Source organism: Coregonus lavaretus (genome assembly GCF_964263955.1).
Source record: "Coregonus lavaretus genome assembly, chromosome: 14".
NCBI lineage: Eukaryota > Metazoa > Chordata > Actinopteri > Salmoniformes > Salmonidae > Coregonus > Coregonus lavaretus.
Window position 1 is genome coordinate 25,300,640 of NC_140001.1, and position 20,022 is coordinate 25,320,661.

Sequence of the window (20,022 nt, forward strand, 5' to 3'; positions counted from 1 at the left end):
GCCTGTGCGGTAAAAGGTGTGAGATCTAGTCGTGAGGAACCATGGGAATCTGCTGTGCCGCCTGTGTGAAGGTTATGAAATGTGGGTCAGTGTATGGATGGAGACAGCTGGTTGTTACACAAGTAGCTGAGGGGGACTCTGCTCCTTGCACTGGGCACAGGGGGTGTGATACTGTGGAATACCCATCTCTTTGGCTGCTCCTGTCTGAATGTACCCCCGTGCCAGGGGTTTCACAAGCCGGGGCTGAGGGCAGGCGTGGGTACACAGGGCCTGCTGTCACTTTGCAGCCAGTTGGCAAAGCCTTGGCATGATACTGTTCAATGCCACTGAGTCCAGTCTGTCAGTTTAGAGGTGATACTGTAACAATGTTGTAGAGGAAACTGGAGTGGGAAATTCTGTGACAGACTATTCATTGGAATTTGAGTCCACAGTCCTTTCCACTTTCAAAGAGACTTTCAACAGGAAAAGTCCTGATTTTGTTTAGCACAATGTACATTGTAAAAATTTTTTTTTACCAACACTCATCAAAGTGAATATGAATGGAAGAACATATTTAATTGACATAATGAATTTTGATAATTGCTTTTATAATATTTTCTGCTTAAGGATTTCCCTCCTTCATCAGCGTTGTGTAGCGGAGGAGCTGTGCAGGTAGGAGCATCACATGTGTGATCAAGGGGTTTTCTGGTCTTCATGGAGCTGCTGGATGGTGCATGATGGTCCTTATGCTGGCTCTTAGCGCTCTTCTCTGTTCATACTGCCAGCTCAGCACACTCCACAGTAATTGAAGCCATTTGCAACGTTGTAGTGTGGTAATGGGCAGATCTGTGTCTCCCACCCACCAACAGCCTCTGTCATTAATCAGAGCCCTACAGTCAGGAGAGCCAGGGAGCTGAAGCTGCACCATGCCTGAGCTGCGCTGGAGTCACAAATCATCACCCCTTTTCAGCTGTCTTGAGCTTGAGCATGGTGGTGTCCACAGCAAGGTCCTTCACATAGCATGACATAGCATTTAGAGACAATGTAGATGGCTATGTGGGTGAAAAGTTTTGAGTCGAGGCCATCAGAGGCGCACGTGGCTCGGCAATGTTTTGATGAGTAATCTCATTAACAGCACAAAAATCCCCTTTGATGTACTTTATGTTAAATGCTGCACTTCCTGTTCTCTGATGCAGGGTGCATCCTAGGTCATAGGATTCAACACACACTTACTATGAGAGGTTAACAAGGCCAACACCCACACTGCTACCTCCCTCAAGCTCCCTCTGTGTGCCAGGCCAGCTCTCTGCCACCTCCTACCACCTGACTCAGCCCTGCACTTCAGTGTAGCATCGCCCACGGGTCCTATCTGTCCTTTCCATGAGCAGGCAGATTGGGGGGGTGGAAAGATGTCGCTGCCCTGAAATGAGCAGAAACAGACACCAAACTATTTAAAGATCATTTGTAAATCTGGGCGGTTAACAGGAAGTCGACCCTGCCTGCATGACAACACAACCTATTGTCATTTGTGTGAATGTTTCATGTCTGTGCCCAATGAAAGACTGAGGCACAGCTGTAGACAGGCCTTATAAAAAGGTATGCTTCACAAGCCCTACTTCAGAGAGAGACTGGGGTTGGTTGTTTCACAGGTTGGTTGTGACAGTGCTAATTACTCCCAATCTAAATGGCCCAGTGTAATAATTGTAAGATTCAAATGTGTGAATTATTTGAAAGAACTCATCCACCTGGTCAATTCATGTCAGCATGACAAAACATTGAGGTGAAGGGAATTTGTGTTTTTCATAGGTGAAAGTAAAACAAATGTTTGGGGTGTTTTTATTGTAAATGTGTGAATTATGGGAGTATCCATGAACAATTATGTTTGTTAAAAATAGGAAAGAGCGAGCTATATTTCAAACCAATTTCTGAGTTCCTTGGTCAAGCCATCTGGTAACTAGCATCTTAATTAGCACACATGCATACACACACACATTTACTAAAAATTTCATATGTTATTCTCAAGGCATAACATGCTGAATTTTGTTAGGAATATTGTTCAATCAAAGAAAGGCTTGGCCATTTTCTAAGACTCTGTTTGCTATATTGCTTCATTTCCTGTTACAAAAGGAATAAGTTACTAGCAAACATTGTGACAACCAACCCCACACTGTGTGACATCTAACCCCACAATGGGGCTGGTTGTCACAAGTGGACAGAGTGTGTTTGATGGCTTATAACTCCATGTTGGAATAAGATACAGGTATAAGGATAAAAAGGGTCCCAATTTCAGCCCAAGACCTTGGTATTTCTCCTAATATTAAAAGAGTATTGTAAGATATACTGGTGCTGAGGAATACATACAAGAGTCTCCCGTACTGAGACAGTGTTTCTCAAGTCTCACTTCAATATGATCTTAAAACAAGGACACATTGCCTCACCACATAGGAAAATCCTCTGTTTATTTCGCAGAAGTAAGTATGCTTTGTGCACAAAAAGAAGGGCTATACTGTACTATTAGACTTTGCTGGTAAAGTTACTTTATTCACCCATCATAGTTTATTAAACCAACAGTTTATTTGTATTGCATATTCACTTTTAAATGTGTGGTTCTGTGGCCCTGCTGGCTGAGCAGCTCTGTCCTGTGTGCTGGCTTGTAGGTCTGTGGGACTGGGCACAGGTGAGCCAGGCCAGGGTCAGGATCTGCAGAGGCGGCACATTATCTCCAGTGGTGCTCAGGCCGCAGGGACCGCTGGGGTCATGTCATATCATAACTGCAGGTCACTAAACTCCTATTGCCCTCACTCAATTACAGAGGCCCTGTCCCCATGCAAAGAGTGGACCTGGAGAAACTCAAGGACTGGTCTCTCCAGGTCCATATTCTCCTCCAGTTATTATTCATCACCTCCACCAGCTGAGCTCAGAACCTGCCATAACCCGACAGGGCCTCAGACCTAATGTCAGGATTTCTCACTCACTGTCCAGAGACAGAAGTAAGAACCACAGCACCATACCGTAGGTGGATCTGATGTTTTCACAGCATTCTGTACTTTTACTTGTAGACTTCATCATTGATAATACCAGTTACATGCTACACTGGAGGTGTGTGGTGGTCTGATGGGGTAACCAGTCAGGAAGAGAGAAAGTACAGCTCCAGTGTGAGGTGAGTTGTGTTGATCCATCCAGACACAGTAACACCCCTCACTGGGAAAAACTCCAAAAGCTTTCTCTCAACAGATTGGAAGCATTTGAATATTTGGCTCTAATTTCAAAATAGTTATTTCTCTAGCTATTTAATAGTAGCTGTTTAAGTCCTTATACTGCACAGTGAAATACCAGAGAAGGGGAGAAAGTGATTCATCTTAACGATGAGCTCAACTACCTTCCATAGAATGAAGAGTAAGACGTTGTGGTTATTCTCAAGCTCTGTCTTTCAAACACACAGAAACGTGAGTACACACACAAATACACATGTACATACAATGCACATGCACACACGGATGCATCAAATCAAATGTTATTGGTCGCGTACACATATTTTGTTGCATACACATGCATACACACTGCTGCACACACAAGTGTGCGCGTACACACACACACACCGTCTCTTTCCAGGATGTGGTGAGCTTTGCAACTTTGAAGCTGACGTGGTTTCCCTCCAAGTGAAAATGCAGAGTTGGCCATCTCTATTTATTTACTCACTAATTATCCCATTCTTTTTAGTTTCAGGCCTTATTTCTTAAAGTTTCCATCCTTTGTATCAAATATGATAGCCTACACAAACGAAATAAATAGAAATTACAATAGCTTTACCAGTGTTCATAAAGCCATTTACCCCTGCTTCAATTACAATATACATGAAAAATATATTCAGTTTATTATTATACATTTAGTACCCAGAGCTGTTATTACAATAGCTGTCAATACAAGCCAACATTCCCCTCTCTTCGGCAGACCCCAAAGCTTTGTTTGTAAGAAAGTTCACCCAAGACTGAAAGTAGAAACTGAGAGAAGTTTGTTGTCTTGGAATCCTGAATATTTCATCTTTGTGGAGGGAGGGGCTGGTGGGAATGAGGTGGTTGTCAAAATCCATGAAGTGATATTGTCATACCAGCCGGACGGCCGTCTGGTGTTTGTTTAAAAGGGGAGAGAAAAAAACAGTCCAGGCGATTGAATCATATCTTCTTGCCAAAATGTCCTTGCGTTCCCACCTCCAGCATTACAGCAACATGTTTTATTTTCAGCAGTGCTGTTCTCAGTGACTCACATCCCAGAGACACGTGCTGCACTGTTAGGCCTCATCTCCGCTCCAACAGGGAGGAAGTGGCCATTAAGGATGCACTTTCTTGGAAACTAATCAAGTCAAGCTTTCTCTCTCTCACTCAGTGAACTAAATAAAGCTGTGTTTGGTTGAAAGTACAGTATGTTATACATAGGCTATTCATCTGATCATGAATTACCATGTAATAACTATACTTTGACTACATTTACAGTGAATGCCATGGAGATTTCTTCGATGATTTGATCTTTCATTGTGGAACACATCTGATATTAAAGTATTTATTCTCCTATCGTGTCATGACCCAGGCAACTGGGACCATCCGGCTTTCATCTAACGATCTGGTCTGAGAAGGCCTTTGGCTACTGTACAGTTCCTCACCCAAAACCACATAGACTAGACACAACCTGACTTGCATCACCTTCAATCTCCATGATCCATAAGGTGCATGCCGCATGAGAAGTGGACTGTTTTACTAGAATGATTGATCATGAATTGTCTGCTTTTTTGTGCCAAAATAATTGCAATTTGAAGGTACTATATGCACTAACAAAATCTCATTTTATAACATAAAGATGCCATACTGAATAAACAATGGAATACCTAAACAGTTAATTTGTCTTTAAATAGTACAGAATTGTCATGTTAAAATTCTTTGAATGTAATAGGTTGCATCATTGATTCCTAGGTGCAGTAAATATAATATCAAATTCCCCTTTGTGTTGCACAACATAAGCACATTTTGATTTCTTTGTCAAAGGTATGTGTGGTTGAAGATGTGGGAAATGGACTTGATCTGATTGGAGGTTTCATGTTAGTTTCCAAACCCTGTTGAAAAGAGAGGGAAGACCGCCTGATATCAGGCCTGAGAGTGGAAAGAGAGATTCTAATTAAGGGGAGGAAATACGTCAGGGCCAAAAAAGGAAGTGGGAGGTGAAACCGAGACCGCAACACAGCCGGAAGCCACAGTGGAACTTGAACCAAAATACTCTACAGCACTATTGAGCAATGCTGCAGACATTGACAGAGTGACAGGACAGTGGGAGAGACTGCTGGGGGGATTTCTTGTTGTTCTGCGGTTAATGGAAAATTCTGTTTGCTAATGTGTTAATCATATTTCCATTGACCACTTTTCATTGTGTGTAAGATGCTGATGTAATAAGCATCAATTACTGTAAGCAGGAAGACTATACGAAGACCATGGTGTGTTGATATGTCCTTTATTTAACTTTAGGTTGGTGAACCCATTTTTTACTTTGGACAGTTGCATGAGGTCCCACCTGGCATGTCTTTAGAGGATGGTGTAGCTCAGTTGGTAGAGCATGGTGTTTGCAACGCCAGGGTTGTGGGTTCGATTCCCACGGGGGGGCAGTATGAAAATGTATGCACTCACTAACTGTAAGTCGCTCTGGATAAGAGTGTCTGCTAAATGACTCAAATGTAAAATTAACTTTTCAACCCTTTGACTACTGAGGTACACATTTCAGACTTCAACAGGTCTTTGTAGAGGGTGGGTCAGAGTACCCCCCATAAGGAATATTGGTTTCTAACCAGCACCTCTCCTCCAGGGAGGGGGTTGTATCAATACCCCAGATGTCTGAAAAAGGGTGGATTTACATGAGGGACTTTGATGTTCTGATGATCAATGTTTCGTTGGTGGTTTCATTGACCCTATTTTGGTGTCTCATCAGTAGGCTAGGCTGGAGTAGGTAATGGAGGTTTTTGTTCCTTTGGTGGTTAAGCCAGCCTTGGTAAAACTCTATGTGGCCTCTCCATGAACTCTGGGAGATCATTGATCAATTATCCTGTATTTGCTTTTTTTGTCTTTCAGACTTAGTAGTCAGAGCACTCCAGTCCACAAACAACATAACCAAATCAATGCAAAATGCACAAAGCACAGCGTAATTCATTCTATATAATCTTGGTATACTATGATTAGTTGCAATCTCTTTTTTGTGTTATCCATGTTCATAAATATATCTGTGTATTAGCAATACAATATAATTCACACAGGTCATAGGTTAAAGATTCTACGTACAGAGTTCTAACTTCTAACCATTATACTTCCAGTCTAGTCCAGTGTAGTGTACAGTCTGATTACATGGAACAGCCATTCCTTTTTTTTAAAGAACAACCACCATCAGCTCACAACTAACACCTGGATTCTGACACTCAGCTTCACTGTATGCCAACAAATATGTTTATTCAGCTCCAATTATCAGGAGGGTTAAGATATTATGATTAAGAAAAAGTGACAGCTGTAGTTCAGAATCAAGATGTGCAATATATTGCATTTTCCACAAAATAACAAGCTCTCAGATGCCTTGATAATATTGGAAAAGCATTTATAACTGCTTAATTTATTCAAACTAACATTAATTAAAAGGAATTTGTATAATGAATTCAATTGCCTAACTGTAGCAAGTGATCTAATATGCATAATGATTTGAATGAGTCTCAGTTTCTCTCTTCTTTTGATAAACTGTGAGACCTGCAGAACATTTCTCATTTGGGATTATACTGTAGTTCATTAGGCTACTTTATTACTAAGGAGGAGTGGTGAGATGCTGTGCCCTCTGTTTCATTCATGTCAACAGTCAACTCTACACGTTGACATCTCACCTTAGCACCCCCATTGGACTATGAGAGGAGCAGCAGAGGAGGTTTCTGTCTGTCTGTCTCTCCTCAGACGGATGGTTTGTGCTATCAACCTGGACATCTTCCAACTCATGTTCAGTCAGAAGAGGGATTTACAGTGACACATACTGTTGCCTACATGCTGTCACCGGCCGTTTCTGGGATAAGTCAAAAATATTATTATAATGTAGTCAAAAACACGATGTGGGAAGAATATTATTTTTGACTCATCACAGAAACCCTGGGGCCGTAGGTGAGTGCCTTATTTGAAGTTTCCACTTTAGCGGCTAACTTGGGACTCAAAGTCAGAGCAAGCCTGTGGATTCACAGAGCTCTTGCAATATTTACATGCGATTACCTCTGGCAATTACTGTCTTTGTAAACCAATGTTGTTGCACGAAAGGGGTTTTAAAGTATAGAACAACCATCAAACCCCTGTGCATTATGTTGAGCAAGCTATTTGTGGCATTATGCATAGTGTGGGGATGAAATTTCTCAGAAAAATATATTTGCAAATAAAGGGAGGACAAGTTCAAGCAGGACTGCTGTACTGTATACAGGTCAACGTCAAGAAGCTAGTGTGGTGCAACACTATGACAAGAGACACACAAGTTGGGGTCATTGAGCCCACTAATCAAAAGTCTGAATTGTAGTATGCGTCCATAAAATCTTTGTTTGCCTCCATATTGATATTGTAGGCTATAAAGCCATTATTGTTATTTTACTATCATGTGTAATGATGCAATATATGTGTATAACATCCTACATACATTTAAGATGTGAATATAGTATTCATGACTTAAATCAAATTTAAACATTTTCAAATTTCAAGAGAAGAGTTGACATGACCTCTCCAGACTTTTGCACACCAGTATTGTGTATGGATTCAACTGGTTGACTAGGTAAATGCTGGAAGATTTTACTTTTTATCTCAGAATGAATAACTGCGATGATTTGGCAAAAACAGCTTTACGCATTAATTATGATTCCGATGTCATTTTGACCAGCATGATTTTGACTTGTCGTCCAGTTGTGTCACCGGCCGTTTCTGGGATAAGTCAAAAACACGAATTTAGTATGTGACACTCACTCATACTTTCTTGCTATGTGGGAAGAATATTATTTTTGACTCATCACAGAAACCCTGGGGCCGTAGGTGTGTGTATTTCAAGGCAAGGCATTTTAAACAGCTCTCAGATTGCATGCTGTGGTTACTGATCATAACTATGAGTGATGCAAGTTACAATAAATGCACAGCCTTTGTCCTCTGATATCATGTACTAGGGGGTTCTTGTGTCAAATCTAGCCATCAATTTTCTCATCATCACCATGGACTGTGAAATTAGCGTAGGCCCTATGATTGAAATATTGATTCATAGATTTGTCTTGATGATACCAATGTACGCAAATCATACTCTTTTAGCAATATGAGCAATATTACCCAGCAACACAACTGTAGCTCAGTTGGTAGAGCATGGCGCTTGCAATGCCAGGGTTGTGGGTTCGTTTTCCACGGGGGCCAGTATGAAAAATGTATGCACTCACTAACTGTAAGTCGCTCTGGATAAGCGCGTCTGCTAAAATGACCAAACATATATATATATATATAAATTCAGTATTGGTAAAATTGGTATTTGGCAACTTTTATTGCTGTTTCATAACTTGTATAAATCATATTTTTCCTACTGTAAGGAATAAGTAGGCTACTGTTTATTGGATACAATTAAGAGGAACAGACATTTGGATTGGTCCCCATGAAGATGGAAAAAAAGTCAACTAATTTGATTATATATCCATAGTGGCTTTGTATTTTTCCACACAGTATTCAAATTAGCTAGATACCCATCTGGGACAAGCCGGTGCATCCCCGGAATCCCTATATGCAAACCAGACAGGGAGCTCTGGTCCAAGTGATGTAACGCGTTGCTACCACCATGCATGCTGCTTCCTGCACTGTGACACCGCATGTACCTGGACGTCTAGGAAATACAGTGGCTTGCGAAAGTATTCACCCCCCTTGGCATTTTTCCTATTTTGTTGCCTTACAACCTGGAATTAAAATGGATTTTCGGGGGGGTTTGTATAATTGTATTTACACAACATGCCTACCACTTTGAAGATGCAAAATATTTGATATTGTGAAACTAACAAGAAATAGGACAAAAAAACTGAAAACTTGAGCGTGCATAACTATTCACCCCCCCAAAGTCAAGTCTCTTGGCGTATGTCTCTATAAGCTTGGCACATCTAGCCACTGGGATTTTTGCCCATTCTTCAAGACAAAACTGCTCCAGCTCTTTCAAGTTGGATGGGTTCTGCTGGTGTACAGCAATCTTTAAGTCATACAACAGATTCTCAATTGGATTGAGGTCTGGGCTTTGACTAGGCCATTCCAATACATTGAAATGTTTCCCCTTAAACCACTCAAGTGTTGCTTTAGCAGTATGCTTAGAGTCATTGTCCTGCTGGAAAGTGAACCTCCGTCCCAGTCTCAAATCTCTTTAGACTGAAACAGGTTTCCCTCAAGAATTTCCCTTTATTTAGCGCCATCCATCATTCCTTCAATTCTGACCAGTTTACCAGTCCCTGCCGATGAAAAACATCTCCACAACATGATGCTGCCACCACCATGCTTCACTGTGGGGATGGTGTTCTCTGGGTGATGAGAGGTGTTGGGTTTGTGCCAGACATAGCGTTTACCTTGATGGCCAAAAAGCTTGATTTTAGTCTCATCTGACCAGAGTACCTTCTTCCATATGTTTGGGGAGTCTCCCACATGCCTTTTGGCGCACACCAAACGTGTTTGCTTATTATTTTCTTTAAGCAATGACTTTTTTCTGGCCACTCTTCCATAAAGCCCAGCTCTGTGGAGTGTACGGCTTAAAGTGGTGCTATGGACAGATATTCCAATCTCCGCTGTGGAGCTTTGCAGCTCCTTCAGGGTTATCTTTGGTGTCTTTGTTGCCTCTCTGATTAATGCCCTCCTTGCCTGGTCCCTGAGTTTTGGTGGGCGGCCCTCTCTTGGCAGGTTTGTTGTGGTGCCATATTCTTTCCATTGTTTAATAATGGATTTAATGGTGCTCCGTGGGATGTTCAAAGTTTCAGATATTTTTTTATAACCCAACCCTGATCTGTACTTCTCCACAACTTTGTCCCTGACCTGTTTGGAGAGCTCCTTGGTCTTCATGGTGCCGCTTGCTTGGTGGTGCCCCTTGCTTAGTGGTGTTGCAGACTCTGGGGCCATTCAGAGCAGGTGTATATATACTGAGATCATGTGACAGATCATGTGACACTTAGATTGCACACAGGTGGACTTTATTTAACTAATTATGTGACTTCTGAAGGTAATTGGTTGCACCAGATCTTATTTAGGGGCTTCATAGCAAAGGATACATATGCACACACCACTTTTCCGTTATTTATTTTGTAGAATGTTTTGAAACAAGTTATTTTTTTCATTTCACTTCACCAATTTGGACTATTTTGTGTATGTCCATTACATGAAATCCATTTAAATTACAGGTTGTAATGCAACAAAATAGGAAAAAACGCCAAGGGGGATGAATACTTTTGCAAGGCACTGTACAACAGGTAGCTATCATATTCCAGCTGGCCCAGTTTCCTCTCTCCACTGCTACTCCTACTGCTCTTTCCTCGTCTGACCATGTGTTCACACATACCCGAGAGCATCTAGTCAGCGCGGCAGTGGCACAGGAATCCTCATCTCTCCCAAGTGGACATTCTCTATTTTTCCCCTGACCCATCTGTCTATCTCCTCATTTGAGTTCCATGCTGTCACAGTCACTAGCCCATTCAAGCTTAACATCCTTGTCATTTATCGCCCTCCAGGTTCCCTTGGAGAGTTCATCAATGAGCTTGACGCCTTGATAAGTTCCTTTCCTGAGGATGGCTCAACCCTCACAGTTCTGGGTGACTTTAACCTCCCTACGCCTGCCTTTGACTCATTTCTATCTGCCTCCTTCTTTCCACTCCTTTCCTCTTTTGACCTCACCCTCTCACCGTCCCCCCCTACTCACAAGGCAGGCCATACGCTTGACCTCATCTTTACTAGATGCTGTTCTTCTACTAATCTCACTGCAACTCCCCTCCAAGTCTCCGACCACTACTTTGTATCCTTTTCTCTCTCACTCTCCTCCAACACTACTCACTCTGCCCCTACTCCGATGGTAATGTGCCGTCGCAACCTTCGCTCTCTCTCTCTCCCGCTACTCTCTCCTCTTCCATCCTATCATCTCTTCCCTCTGCTAAATCCTTCTCCCTCCGATCTCCTGATCCTGCCTCCTCAACCTTCCTCTCCTCCCTTTCTGCATCTTTTGACTCTCTATGTCCCCTATCCTCCCGGCCGGCTCGGTCCTCCCCTCCTGCTCCGTGGCTTGACGACTCATTACGAGCTCACAGAAGAGGGCTCCGGGCAGCCGAGCGGAAATGGAGGAAAACTAGACTCCCTGCGGACCTGTCATCTTTTCACTCACTCCTCTCTACATTCTCTTCCTCTGTTTCCGCTGCTAAAGCCACTTTCTACCACTCTAAATTTCAAGCCTCTGCCTCTAACCCTAGGAAGCTCTTTGCCACCTTCTCCTCCCTGCTGAATCCCCCTCCTCCTCCCCCTCCCTCATCCCTCTCTGTGGATGACTTCGTCAACCATTTTGAAAAGAAGGTTGACGACATCCGATCCTCATTTATTAAGTCAAATGACACCGCTGGTCCTGCTCACACTGCCCTACCCTATGCTTTGACTTCTTTCTCCCCTCTCTCTCCAGATGAAATCTTGCGACTTGTGACGGCCGGCCGCCCAACAACCTGCCCGCTTGACCCTATCCCCTCCTCTCTTCTCCAGACCATTTCCGGAGACCTTCTCCCTTACCTCACCTCGCTCATCAACTCATCCTTGACCGCTGGCCATGTCCCTTCCGTCTTCAAGAGAGCGAGAGTTGCACCCCTCCTCAAAAAACCTACACTCGATCCCTCCGATGTCAACAACTACAGACCAGTATCCCTTCTTTCTTTTCTCTCCAAAACTCTTGAGCGTGCCGTCTCTAGCCAACTCTCCTGCTATCTCTCTCAGAATGACCTTCTTGATCCAAACCAGTCAGGTTTCAAGACTGGTCATTCAACTGAGACTGCTCTTCTCTGTGTCACGGAGGCTCTCCGCACTGCTAAAGCTAACTCTCTCTCCTCTGCTCTTATCCTTCTAGAGCTATCCGCTTCCTTTGATACTGTGAACCATCAGATCCTCCTCTCCACCCTCTCCGAGTTGGGCATCTCCGGCGCTGCTCACTCTTGGATTGCGTCCTACCTAACAGGTTGCTCATACCAGGTGGCGTGGCGAGAATCTGTCTCCGCACCACATGCTCTCACCACTGGTGTCCCTCAGGGCTCAGTTCTAGGCCCTCTCCTATTCTCTCTATACACCAAGTCACAGGACAATACCCTGTCATTCTCCGCTAACATCAAAGCGGTGACCCGATCTTGCAGGTTCATGCTCTACAACATTCGCAGAGTACAACCCTACCTTAAAACAGAAAGCGGCACAGGTCCTAATCCAGGCACTTGTCATCTCCCGTCTGGATAACTGCAACTCGCTGTTGGCTGGGCTCCCTGCCTGTGCCATTAAACCCCTTCAACTTATCCAGAACGCTGCAGCCCGTCTGGTGTTCAACCTTCCCAAGTTCTCTCATGTCACCCCGCTTCTCCGCACACTCCACTGGCATCCAGTTGAGGCTCGCATCTACTACAAGACCATGGTGCTTGCCTACGGAGCTGTGAGGGGAACGGCACCTCCTTACCTTCAGGCTCTGATCAGACCCTACACCCAAACGAGGGCACTACGTTCATCCACCTCTGGCCTGCTAGCTCCCGTACCTCAATGGAAGCACAGTTCCCGCTCAGCCCAGTCAAAGCTATTCGCTGCCCTGGCACCCCAATGGTGGAACAAGCTCCCCCACGACGCCAGGACAGCGGAGTCACTGACCACCTTCCGGAGACACTTGAAACCCTACCTCTTTAAGGAATACCTGGAATAGTATAAAGTTATCCTTCTTCCCCCACCCCCCATTTTAAAAAAAGGTGGTTGTCCCACTGGCTATCATAAGTTGAATGATCTGGATAAGAGCGTCTGCTAAATGATGTAAATATAAATGTAATACAAAGGCTTTCCCAGAGGAAAGGCTTTGGGGGGGCAGGGAGTCTGGTCCTCATGGTGTTCTAGTTCAAAGGGAAAACCCTCACTGGTTTGCATCTTTAAAATAATCGTTGGCCATTTTCTAGAGGGGGGTGCAATGACACTGCTTTGACACTGCTTTCCATCTGCATTACTAGACACTTCCACATGCGCTACTCGACACAAACATCTTTGTGGGCCTCTGCTAAAGGGCTATGACCTATCAGCTGAGGGAGTCAAATAAATAACATATATTCCCATTCACATCTGGATTAAAAATACCCTGATTTATTTCCTTTCACATTTAGTTTCAGACTCAGCCTTCTTGCTCTGAGTTAAAAGAAAATCAAAGAAAATCCAATTGTATTTGTCACATGCGCCGAATACAACAGGTGTAGACTTTACCGTGAATGCTTACTTACGAGCCCTTTCCAAACAATGCAGAGTTAAAAAGTAACACAAGATTAGCAAATAAAACATTTAAAAAGTCAATAGTAACAGAATACAATAACAGTAACGAGGCTATATACAAGGAGTACCGGTACCAAGTCAATGTGCAGGGGTACAAGGTAGTTGAGGTATTTGAGGTAGTATGTACAGTCGTGGTAAAAAGTTTTGAGAATGACACAAATATTAATTTTCACACAGTCTGCTGCCTCAATTTTTATGATGCCAATTTGCATATACTCCAGAATGTTATGAAGAGTGATCAGATGAATTGCAATTAATTAACACAGGTGAGAGTGTTGACGAGGACAAGGCTGGAGATCACTCTGTCATGCTGATTGAGTTAGAATAACAGACTGGAAGCTTTAAAAGCAGGGTGGTGCTTGAATTCATTGTTCTTCCTCTGGTAACCATGGTTACCTGCAAGGAAACACGTGCCGTCATCATTGCTTTGCACAAAAAGGGCTTCACAGGCAAGGATATTGCTGCTAGTAAGATTGCACCTAAATCAACCATTTATCGGATCATCAAGAACTTCAAGGAAAGAGGTTCAATTGTTGTGAAGAAGGCTTCAGGGCGCCCAAGAATATCCAGCAAGCGCCAGGACGGTCTCCTAAAGTGGATTCAGCTACGGGATCGGGGCACAACCAGTGCAGAGCTTGCTCAGGAATGGCAGCAGGCAGGTGTGAGTGCATCTGCACGCACAGTGAGGTGAAGACTTTTGGAGGATGGCCTGGTGTCAAGAAGGGCAGCAAGGAAGCCACTGTTTACAATTTATGCATAGTCACTTTAACTCTACCCACATGTACATATGACCTCAATTACCTTGACTAGCCGGTGCCCCCGCACATTGACTCTGTACAGGTACCCCCCTGTATATAGCCTCCCTACTGCTATTTTATTTTACTGCTGCTCTTTAGCTATTTGCTTTTATTTTTTGGAATAGGGATTGGACTGCTGAGGACTGGGGTAAAGTCATTTTCTCTTATGAATCCCCTTTCCGATTGATTGGGGCATCCGGAAAAAAGCTTGTCCGGAGAAGACAAGGTGAGCGCTACCATCAGTCCTGTGTCATGCCAACAGTAAAGCATCCTGAGACCATTCATGTGTGGGGTTGCTTCTCAGCCAAGGGAGTGGGCTCACTCACAATTTTGCCTAAGAACACAGCCATGAATAAAGAATGGTACCAACACATCCTCCGAGAGCAACTTCTCCCAACCATCCAAGAACAATGCCTTTTCCAGCATGATGGAGCACCTTGCCATAAGGCAAAAGTGATAACTAAGTGGCTCGGGGAACAAAACATCGAAATTTTGGGTCCAAGGCCAGGAAACTCCCCAGACCTTAATCCCATTGAGAACTTGTGGTCAATCCTCAAAAGGCGGTGGACAAACAAAAACCCACAAATTCTGACAAACTCCAAGCATTGATTATGCAGGAATGGGCTGCCATCAGTCAGGATGTGGCCCAGAAGTTAATTGACAGCATGCCAGGGCGGATTGCAGAGGTCTTGAAAAAGAAGGGTCAACACTGCAAATATTGACTCTTTGCATAAACTTAATGTAATTGTCAATAAAAGCCTTTGACACTTATGGAATGCTAGTAATTATACTTCAGTATACCATAGTAGAACCCCCCCCCCACCCTTCTACCCCCCCCCCCCCCACCCCCCACCCCCCCCCACCCCACAGCGGAGTCACTCACCACCTTCCGGAGACATTTGAAACCCCACCTCTTTAAGGAATACCTGGGATAGGATAAAGTAATCCTTCTACCCCCCCCCCCCCCCCCCCCCCCAAAAAAAAAAATTTGTAAAGTGGTTATCCCACTGGCTATAGGGTGAATGCATCAATTTGTGAGTCGTTCTGGACTAGAGCGTCTGCTAAATGACGTAAATGTGCCCTTGAGCAAGGCACTTAACCCTAATTGCTCCTGTAAGTCGCTCTGGATAAGAGCGTCTGCTAAATGACTAAAATGTAAATGTAAAATAGTAACATCTGACAAAAATATCTAAAAACACTGAAGCAGCAAACTTTGTGAAGACCAATACTTGTGTCATTCTCAAAACTTTTGACCACGACTGTACATGTAAGTAGGGGTAAAAGTGACTAGGCAATCAGGATAGATAACAAACAGAGTAGCAGCAGCGTATGTGAAGAGTGTGAAAGTGTGTCTACAGTATGTGTGTGTGTGTGTGTGTGTGTGTGTGTGTGTGTGTGTGTGTGTGTGTGTGTGTGTGTGTGTGTGTGTGTGTGTGTGTGTGTGTGTGTGTGTGTGTGGACGTGTTTAACTATTCTTGTGGGGACGAGAGGTTCCCACAAGAATAGTAAACAAACAAAAATCTGACCAACTGGGGACATTTTGTTAGTCCCCACGAGGTCAAATGCTATTTCTAGGGGGTTTAGGGTTAAGGTTAGAATTAGTGTTAGGGTTAGAATTACGTTAAGGGACAGGGTTAGGAGCTAGGGTTAGGATTAGGGTTAGGGTTAAGGTTAGGTTTTTGGGTTAAGGTTAGGGTTAGGGTAAGAGTACTGGTTAGGGTTAGGTTTAGTGTTAGCGGTTAGCGGTTAGGGAAAATAGGATTTTGAATGGGACTTAATTGTGTGTCCCCACAAGGTTAGCTGTACACGACTGTGTTTGTGTGTGTGTGTGTGTGTGTGTGTGTGTGTGTGTGTGTGTGTGTGTGTGTGTGTGTGTGTGTGTGTGTGTGTGTGTGTGTGTGTGTGTGTGTGTGTGTGTGTGTGGAGGGGGTGGTGGGCCAGTGCATGATTGTCAGTAAAATAAAAACAAAGGGGGTAAATGCAAATAGTCCGGGTAGCCATTTGATTAACTGTTCAGCAGTCTTATGGCTTGGGGGTAAAAGCTGTTCAGGAGCCTTTTTGTCCCAGACTTGGAGCTCCTGTACCGCTTGCCGTGTGGTAGCAGAGAGAACAGTCTATGACTTGGGTGGTTGGAGTCTAAGACAGGTTTTAGGGCCTTCCTCTGACATCGCCTGGTATAGAGGTCCTGGATGGCAGGGAGCTTGGCCCCATGATGTACTGGGCTGTAGGCACTACAGATGTCAAACAGTTTCCATACCAAGCGGTGATGCAGCCAGTGAAGATGCTCTTATTGGTGTAGCTGTAGAACTTTTTGAGGATCTGAGGGTCCATGCCAAGTCTTTTCAGCCTCATGAGGGTTAAGAAGTGTTGTTGTGCCCTCTTCACGACTGTGTTGGTATTTTTGGACCATGATAGGTCCTTAGTGATGTGGACACCAAGAGGTTGTTGTCCTGGCACCACACTGCCAGGTCTTTGACCTCCTCTCCTTGGCTGTCTCATCGTCGTCGGTGATCAGGCATACCACCGCTGTGTCGTCGGCAAACTTAATGATGGTGATGGAGTTGTGCATGCCACGCAGTCGTGGGTGAACAAGGAGTACAGGAGGGGACTAAGCACGCACCCCTGAGGGGCCCCGTGTTGTGGGTCAGCGGGCGGATGTGTTGTTGCCTACGCTCACCACCTGGGGGCGGCCGGTCAGGAAGTCCAGGATCCAGTTGCAGAGGGAAGTGTTTAATCCCAGGGTCCTTAGCTGTGTGATACACTTGGAGGGCACTATGGTATTGAAAGCTGAGCAGTAGTCAATGAACAGCATTCTCACATATGTATTGCTTTTGTCCAGGTGGGAAATGGTAGTGTGGAGTGCAATAGAGATTGTGTCATCTGTGGATCTGTTGGGGCGGTGTGCAAATTGGAGTGGGTCCAGGGTGTATGGGATGATGGTGTTGATGTGAGCCAGCCTTTCAAAGCATTTCATGGCTACATATGTGAGTGCTAAGGGGCGATAGTCATTTAGACAGGTTACCTTGGCATTCTTGGGCACAGAGACTATGGTGGTCTGCTTGAAACATGTAGGTATTACAGACTTCGTCAGGGAGAGGTTGAAAATGTCAGTGAAGACACTTGTCAGCGGAGGCTCTGAGTATGCGTCCTGGTAATCCGTCTGGCCCTGCGGCCTTGTGAATGTTAACCTGTTTAAAGGTCTTACTCACATCGTCTATGGCGAACATGATCACACAGTCGTCCGGGAACAGCTGGTGCTCTCATGCAGGGTCCAGTGTTGCTTGCCTCGATGAAACAATAGAGAAAATGTCATCCAAACCCAGATAACTCTTAATATCCCTGATCTGACTGTATTTACAGTGCAGTGAGGACACTGTCACCCAATGGCTCACCTACTCACTGACTGTTACACATAGCCTGTAGAGGGATGGGACACAGGACTTCCCTGTGCGTTATGTTAATAAAAGCCCCCAACACTCTGAGCATGATTCAGACTTTCTCCCACAAACTCTATGTTCCGTTTATGAGGAGTGTCTGTGAGCTATTACAAGACTGTTTAATCTCTCATTCTTAAATAATCAAGCTCCTTTTCAAACAAATGTGATTGTATCTACCACTCAGCATTATTGAGAGTTTAGAATGATTTGAATATGAAAATAATGATTTGAATATGTTGCCGCAGAGCAGTGGCCAGTTACAGTGGGGGAAAAAAGTATTTAGTCAGCCATCAATTTTGCAAGTTCTCCCACTTAAAAAGATGAGAGAGGCCTGTAATTTTCATCATAGGTACACGTCAGACAAAATGAGAAAAAAATTTACAGAAAATCACATTGTAGGATTTTTAATGAATTTATTTGCAAATTATGGTGGAAAATAAGTATTTGGTCAATAACAAAAGTTTCTCAATACTTTGTTAAATACCCTTTGTTGGCAATGACACAGGTCAAACGTTTTCTGTAAGTCTTCACAAGGTTTTCACACACTGTTGCTGGTATTTTGGCCCATTCCTCCATGCAGATCTCCTCTAGAGCAGTGATGTTTTGGGGCTGTCGCTGGGCAACACAGACTTTCAACTCCCTCCAAAGATTTTCTATGGGGTTGAGATCTGGAGACTGGCTAGGCCACTCCAGGACCTTGAAATGCTTCTTACGAAGCCACTCCTTCGTTGCCCGGGCGGTGTGTTTGGGATCATTGTCATGCTGAAAGACCCAGCCACGTTTCATCTTCAATGCCCTTGCTGATGGAAGGAGGTTTTCACTCAAAATCTCACGATACATGGCCCCATTTATTCTTTCCTTTACACGGATCAGTCGTCCTGGTCCCTTTGCAGAAAAACAGCCCAAAGCATGATGTTTCCACCCCCATGCTTCACAGTAGGTATGGTGTTCTTTGGATGCAACTCAGCATTCTTTGTCCTCCAAACACGACGAGTTGAGTTTTTACCAAAAAGTTATATTTTGGTTTCATCTGACCATATGACATTCTCCCAATCCTCTTCTGGATCATCCAAATGCACTCTAGCAAACTTCAGACGGGCCTGGACATGTACTGGCTTAAGCAGGGGGACACGTCTGGCACTGCAGGATTTGAGTCCCTGGCGGCGTAGTGTGTTACTGATGGTAGGCTTTGTTACTTTGGTCCCAGCTCTCTGCAGGTCATTCACTGGGTCCCCCCGTGTGGTTCTGGGATTTTTGCTCACCGTTCTTGTGATCATTTTGACCCCACGGGGTGAGATCTTGCGTGGAGCCCCAGATCGAGGAAGATTATCAGTGGTCTTGTATGTCTTCCATTTCCTAATATTTGCTCCCACAGTTGATTTCTTCAAACCAAGCTGCTTACCTATTGCAGATTCAGTCTTCCCAGCCTGGTGCAGGTCTACAATTTTGTTTCTGGTGTCCTTTGACAGCTCTTTGGTCTTGGCCATAGTGGAGTTTGGAGTGTGACTGTTTGAGGTTGTGGACAGGTGTCTTTTATACTGATAACAAGTTCAAACAGGTGCCATTAATACAGGTAACGAGTGGAGGACAGAGGAGCCTCTTAAAGAAGAAGTTACAGGTCTGTGAGAGCCAGAAATCTTGCTTGTTTGTAGGTGACCAAATACTTATTTTCCACCATAATTTGCAAATAAATTCATTAAAAATCCTCTCTCATCTTTTTAAGTGGGAGAACTTGCACAATTGGTGGCTGACTAAATACTTTTTTTCCCCACTGTATGTTTGTCTGGCCATACTATTGTTATTGTCATCAGTGATAGTATAGTGGTAGTAGCTTGTAGTATCTTAGTAATAGCCCAGTAGTAGTCAGTGTCCTATAGTGGTGAATTCACAAGCCTACTAAGCCCACACTGTCATATGGACACTTTCAAACAGTTCTATAAAGTAATACAAACAAGGGACAGCATATTAATTAGGTAAGAAACACATAACATTTTGTCTCCCAGGTTCCTCAAATTGGTAAATTATGACCCATGACGTTTTGTCCTCTGCGGTTCCTTTAATGGCTGTGGGTTCCGATCTATCTTCCACTTACAAGTGGTTTAACCGGAACTTTACTAACCAAATACAGACAACGAGGGGCGGTGCCGGATCAATGCCTTATTTGGAGTTTCCACTTTAGCCGCTAACTTGGGACTCAAAGTCAGAGCAAGCCTGTTGATTCACAGAGCGCTTGCAATATTTACA